At 43.1% G+C, this 6,948-nt stretch overlaps 1 non-coding gene across 1 annotated transcript; it reads right to left on the reverse strand.

The window, feature by feature from the left end:
- Positions 1-2,014: 2,014 nt before the first annotated feature.
- Positions 2,015-2,116, reverse strand: LOC123928525. The gene has a single exon (XR_006815738.1). It is a non-coding gene; the product is annotated as a U6 spliceosomal RNA (small nuclear RNA).
- Between the last annotated feature and the right edge of the window lie 4,832 nt (positions 2,117-6,948).

A 6,948-nucleotide genomic window follows, 5' to 3' on the forward strand; every position in this document is an offset into this window, starting at 1 on the left:
AGCAGGCTCCCTTCTGAGCAGAGAGCCTGATGCAGGGCTCAATCCCAGGACCCTGGGATCATGACCTGAGCTAAAGGCAGAGGCTTTAACCCACTGAGCCACCCAGGCACCCCAATTCTTTTTAATGTTATTGTAAATGGAATTGTTTTCACACTTGTGAAACAATTGTTCATTGTTAGTGTATGAATTTCACAATTGTGAAACAAAAGTTCATTGTTAGTGTATGAAAACAACTGTGTTTTGTGTGTTCATTTTGTATATGGTTACTTTGCTTAACTCATTTATTAGATCTAATAGTTTTTTAAAAAGATTTTGATTTCTTTATTTGACAGACAGAGAGATCACAAGTAGGCAGAGAGGCAGGCAGAGGGAGAGGGGTAAGCAGGCTCCCTGCTGAGCAGAAAGCCCAATGTGGGGCTTGATCCCAGGACCCTGAGACCATGACCTGAGCTGAAGGCAGAGGCTTAACCCACTGAGCCACCCAGCCATCCCTAATAGTTTTTTATTAAGATTTTATTTATTTATTTGACAGACAGAGATCACAAGTAGGCAGAGAGGCAGGCAGGGTGGGAAGAAGGAGGCTCTCTGCTCGGCAGGGCTCAATCCCAGGACCCTGGGATCATGACCTGAGCTAAAGGCAGAGGCTTTAACCCATTGAGCCACCCAGGCACCCTCTACTGTGGTGTGTGTGTGTGTGTGTGTGTGTGTGTGTGTAATCTTTAGGGTTTTCTATATATAAGATTGTGTCATCTATGAACAGAGATCATTTCACTTCTTCTTTTCCAATTTGGATGCCTTTTATTTCTTTTTCTTGCTTAATTGCTCTGGCTAAAACTTCAAATACTATGTTGAATAGAAATGGTAAAAACCAACATCCTTGACTTTTTCCTTATCTTAGGGGGAAAGCTTTTAGTCTTTTACCTTTGAGTATAATATTAGCTGTGACTTTTTCATATATGGCCTATTATGGGGCTGAATTACAGGTGTGTGACTTATGGATACAATTAGTCATTTTGGTGGAAGCCAAGAATAAACATGGAGTTATCCAGGAATGACCTGGGGAGGACTCTCTTCTCTGAATGGGATAGACCTCTGTGAATTGCATGGGAGACTGGCACGGCTTTTAGGGATTTTCTGCCAGCAAAAATGCTGTCAGCTTGGACTGAAGGAGACAGAGACAGGACTAGAGGAAGGACGGCCACAGGATTTCTGGAATTCTACAGGACAGACCAATGAAGTTACCCAGCAACAAATATGTGTTATCCTCCCAGAAAAGAGAAAAAAGGCAGGGCTGATACTACCACTATGGGTCCTAGGGCACAGCTCAGGGGTCAGGACTACTTTCAGTTACAGAGCGGTGGGACCATTGGTGAAGGTGGAGAGGATGATCCTGGTTGTCCCAGAAGGCAAGGCCACCCAGGGGAACCAAAGAACAGAGCATAGAGCCAAAGAAGATTACTCCCATGTCTTAAAATCTAATAAAATCCGCCCTGCTAGGTTTTAGACTTGCTTGGGACCTGTGACCCCTTTTCTTTTTTTTATTGAGGTGTAATTGACATACAATTATATTAGCTTCAGGTATACAACATAATGACTCCGTATTTGTATATAATGGGAAATAATTGCTACAGCAAGTCTAGTTATCATTGGTCACCATACACAACTACAATTTTTTTTTCTTGTGTTGAGAACTTTTAAGATTTATTCTTATCAACTTTCAAATATGCAATACAGTACTATTAACTATAGTTCCCATAAGTACATCCCCATGACTTCTTTATTTTATAACTGGAAGTTTTTATCTTTTGAGCTTCTCCCACTTCACGCTCTCCTCATGCCCCCTCCCCAACCCCAACAACCACTAATTCGTTATCTATATCCATGAGCTTGGGGGTTTTTTGGTTGTTATTGTCATAATTTAAAAGTTTGTTATCCTTTGCTTTTTCCAACTTGGCAGTGCAAGCCACTGACTTTGGACCCAGAACATTGCCTCCCCAGTGGTGGTGGATCTCATAAAAATATGGAATGCTTCACGAATTTGCATATCATCCTTGCGCAGGGGCCACGCTAATCTCTGTATCATTCCAATTTTACTATCTGTGTTGTCAAAGCATGCCCAAAAGTTGCACTTTTAAAAAGTTCATATAAATACATCAGTTTGGAAGTCAAGTACCCAGCTGGAGTAAACAAATTCGAACACCGTAGGAACATCTAAAATGTGAAGAAATGATGAGTATGAGAATTTTTATAATTAAGCAGGTTAAGTGCCCTGAAGAAACTCAGTGTGAGTATGTAGAATAGTAATTAGTAGAATGTGGAGTTATAAAAAGTAGTGAGACAAGATGACCCATTCTAGTGCCTCAAGAAAGAGATAATTGGTCATGTAGAGGAAACGGAACAATGGAGTCCAGACTACCCTGACCACACTGTTCTCTGCGGCAGTCTCCTTCAGGATGGGAGAGCAGGTGGAACCTTCCTTCTACAATTTGGGCAGGAAGTAGTGGGAGATGTATGAGCCCCAACCAAAAAGAACCTCCCTTTCCTATTTATTAGTGCCTGAAATAATTCCTTCAGTATTACCCTTGGAGGAAGAATAAGGAGAGAAGGAAGAGGAACATAGACCAGAAATGTCAAGACAACTTCACCGTTTTAGCATGTTCAGACCTCTGCTCCCTTTGATGACGATGACAATTCAGGAGGTCAGAGGTGGGCTTATCCATTGAGTTATGCCCTAGAGGAACAGACACTGGGGGTGGTCTGTTTCTGAACAATTGTGGGCAAATATAGACCATAGTAAAAAAAAAAAAGTTTGTTATCATCATAATTTGATTGTTTGTTTGCTGTGTTTTAGATTCCACATATAAGGGAAATCATAGCAACATGGTTGGTCCTTGAGGGCGTTATACTAAATGAAATAAGTTAGACAGAGAAAGACAAATTCCATATGATTTCGCTTATGTATGGAACCTAAAAGAAACAAAACAAAAAATGTGACTTCTTTTTTCTCTTTCTCCCTTTGGAGTGGGCATGTCTATCCTTTGCTTGTCTCACCATTATATTGGGGAAGCATATAGCTTGTCCAGTTTTACAGATTCACGACTGAAGTTGAATTTTCCCTCAGGATAAATCATACCTTGAGATTCCCACATACCTGATTTAGATGATATTTAAATGAGATTTTGGATTGATAATTGATATTGTAACAGGTTAAGACTTTGGGGCTATTGGAATAGAGTAAACACATTTTACTTGTTAAAAGGACATGGATTTGGGGGATGCAGAAGGCAGAATATTATAGGTTGAAATGTGTCTTTCCAAAATCCATATGTTGAAGTCCTAACCCCCAGTATCTCAGGATGTGACTGTATTTGGAGATGAGGTATTTAAAGAGGTAACTAAGTTAAAATAAGGTCATATGAGTGGGTCCTAGTTCAATAAGCTTGATGTCTTTATAAGAAGAAGAGATTAGAACACAGACATGCACAGGGAGACCCTGTGAAGACACAGGGAGAAGAAAGCCACCTACAAGCCAGAGAGAGAGGACTCACAATAAACTGACCTTGCTGACATCTTAGTTGCAGACTTGGAGCCTAAAGGATTGTGAGAAAATACATTTCCCTTGTTTTTTTTTTTGTTTGTTTGTTTGTTTGTTTTTTTTTAAAGATTTTATTTATTTATTTGACAGAGAGAGAGATCACAAGTAGGCAGAGAGGCAGGCAGAGAGAGAGGAGGAAGCAGGCTCCCTGCAGAGCAGAGAGCCCGATGCGGGGCTCGATCCCAGGACCCTGAGATCATGACCTGAGCCGAAGGCAGCGGCTTAATCCACTGAGCCACCCAGGCGCCCCAACATTTCCCTTGTTTAAACCACCCAGCCTGTTGTACCTTGTTATGGCAGCCTTTGGCAAACTAATACATGGCTTTTATTATGTGGAAGAAATTTCTTTGTATTCCTATTCTGTTCACTGTTTTTAATCATGACAAGGGTGTTGAATTTGGTCAAAAAAATTTTTTTTGCACCAGTTGAGATGATCATATGGGTTTTTTTTTTCCACCCTTCATTCTATTAATCTGCTCTATTGCATTCATTGTTTTGTTTTGTTTTCTTTTCAATGTTGAACCATCTTTGCCTCCCAGGAGTAATCCAAATTGGTCACGATATATAGTCATTTTAATGTGCTGCTGAATTTGGTTTGCTGGTATTTTGTGGAGGATTTTTGCATCAGCCTTCATGAGGGGCATTATTCTGTAGTTTCATCAGTGGGTGGTACTGGTGAGACACTGGAAAGTGGGAAGAAGGGAGAAATGTTCTTTTCATCTTGGCTTCTGTTAATGTCCCCAGTAGTAGTAACAATGGTGGGAAATGAAAGCAACTCCGGGTTCTTGGTCTAGCAATGCAGTTCCAGCAAGTCCTGGCGGTGTGGTATTTATGGGCTCTGGCTCCAGTGACAGCAGCCACAGTGGTGAGGCACCTTAGGCTCTCAGAGTCTTGTGGCTTTGGTTGGAATGTGGACTCTGGCATCCTGCAATGGGCAGCACTAGTTTCCAAAGGCAAATTGCCCAAAGAGTGCTAACACCTTCGTAGACTTGGTTAGTCCCTCATCCTCCCTGTTTCACTCCTCAAACCCTTCCATCACTTTGTGCATTCAATTCTTATGCTCAGTAGAGTATAAAATACGGAGGGATGGAAAGGAGAGAAGGCTTTCCAGGCAGCGGACACAGCATGGCAAAGGCATGGAGCGGGAAAGGATTTGGTGGGTTCTCGATCCCAGGTACTTCTGTGTGACGGGAGCTGAGGGGGGGGAAGCAGGAGAAAGACCTGGACAGTCTGATAGGTCAAATGGCTCAGACTCTGGTCCCACGGAAAAATTTTTCAGTAGAAAAATAAAGTGATAAGGCCAGCATTTTGGAAAGATTTCCCTTTATGTTAGAACAGCCTGGGTCACGTGTGATAAAGAAATGACCCAGGAGAGTGAGCACCAGAGGGAGGGTGAGCAGATTGAAGGGATATGGTTGAGTTGGACTTGACAAGACCCAATGACTGCTTAGATGTGGGGGGTATGGAGTCAAGAGTAAAATTGGGGAATTGCCTTGGAAAGCTGTGGGCTGGGGAAGCAGTGTGAACAGTGGTTCCGCTCCCAGACCCCGGACTTGGGGTGCCAGCAGTGGAATCCTGGCTTCCATGTTAACTTGGACTAGTTGCTGAGCCTTTCTGTGGCTCAATTCTTCATTTGTAAAGTGGAGGAGGATTATGTCTACTTCGAAAGTAGGTGAATTTTAATGTTTCTTGCGGGCTTTAAATGAATTAGTACATATAAAACCTTTGGGTGGGAAATGGCACATAATAGGCACTAAGAAATGTTAGCTATTGTGAGTACGGTGGGTCATCAGAACGTAAAGGTACACAGTTGTTTAGTCTAAATTTTTAAATAGTGTCGCACAACTCATAAATTCTTACCTCTTCTTTTGTTTCTGTTACTGCTCTGATATTAATAGTGGAAATTTGCACAGTTTTTCTCCCATAACAACTCACCGGCAGCGTTGATGACCTGGATCCCTTGTTTGCTGTGAGACCAGCTCTGCCCAAAATGCAGACGGTGAGCTCTACTCAAGATTCTTTCATGGTGTTTCCAATAGAAGAGTTGAGTCGTTATCCAGACAACAACGGAATTAATATATGAATACATCTGCTTGGAGCTGCCCTTGGTGTCTTTAAAGCATTATTACGTGTACAGAGTCATTCAGCAAATGCTTGTGGTCCACCTGTGAAGGGTCAAGCAAAGTGCCACGTGTTGGGAGGCCAGAGCCAGGTGTAGGAAGGCTCAAGTGCATGGTCAGGTGCAAGTGTGTGGCTCTTGGTGACAAGAGGTCTGGAGTTCAAGTCCTGTCTTCCCCAGCTGTCTGATTTTGCTAAGGTATTTATTCCCTCAGTCTTTTTTTTTTTTTAAGATTTTATTTATTTGACAGAGAGACAGAGATCACAAGTAGGCAGAGAGACAGGCAGAGAGAGAGGGGGAAGCAGGCTCCCTGCTGAGCAGAGAGCCTGACGCGGGGCTCGATCCCAGGACCCTGGGATCATGACCTGAGCCGAAGGCAGAGGCTTTAACCCACTGAACCACCCAGGTGCCCCTATTCCCTCAGTCTTAACGTAAGCTGGAAGAATTCATTTCTACCAGCGTTGTTGTGAGTTGTAAAAAGCTTCCAGTACAGCAGCTGGTACACAAAGGAAAAGGAAAAGCCCTAAATTAACTCTTCTAGGCTCACCGCCCTCTGGAGCTCTCCTGCATTATTATTATTATTCAGACCAGCCCCTGCTCCCTCTGTCTGGCTGGGGAGCTGGATCAGGGGAGGGTGGGATGGTAAGGGAAATGGCAGGAGGAACAAGCATTGGCGTAGGAGGACTGAGAGTTAAAAGCTCGGTACACAACACTAGTTGAGCACGATATCTGATATATATGCTGCATGAACCTGGTACAGGTTTAGCATTTGATGAAGGTGTCAAGCCTGTAAGAACAGCTTGCAGGCATACTCTTACAGCGCTGCCTCACTTAATCCCTACATCAACCCCACACAGTAGGAGCTATTATGGTCTCCATTTTACAGGTGGGAACACTGAGGCAGAGAGAAGCGAGCCTAACTTGCCCGAGGTCACAGAACTAAGAAACCAGGATTCAGACCCAGGCACTCCAGCATCAGAGCCTGCCTTTGGGATCACTCAGTACCCTTCTGCCTTCTGTCTCCTCCTCCAGACTTCATTTTATAGCCAATAGAGACTATCGCTAATGGTTCTTGAGAAAATTACTCAAATCCAGAAAATTCAGGGAGAAGTCAAGTAGAAGAAAAGTAACGGATCTGGAAGGCAATATGACCTAGCCATTTCTTTTCTCCAGGTGGAACCTAAGAAACGCCTTAGGGGTGCCTGGGTGGCTCAGGGGGTTAAGTGCCTGCCTT

Source organism: Meles meles, chromosome 17, assembly GCF_922984935.1.
Source record: "Meles meles chromosome 17, mMelMel3.1 paternal haplotype, whole genome shotgun sequence".
NCBI lineage: Eukaryota > Metazoa > Chordata > Mammalia > Carnivora > Mustelidae > Meles > Meles meles.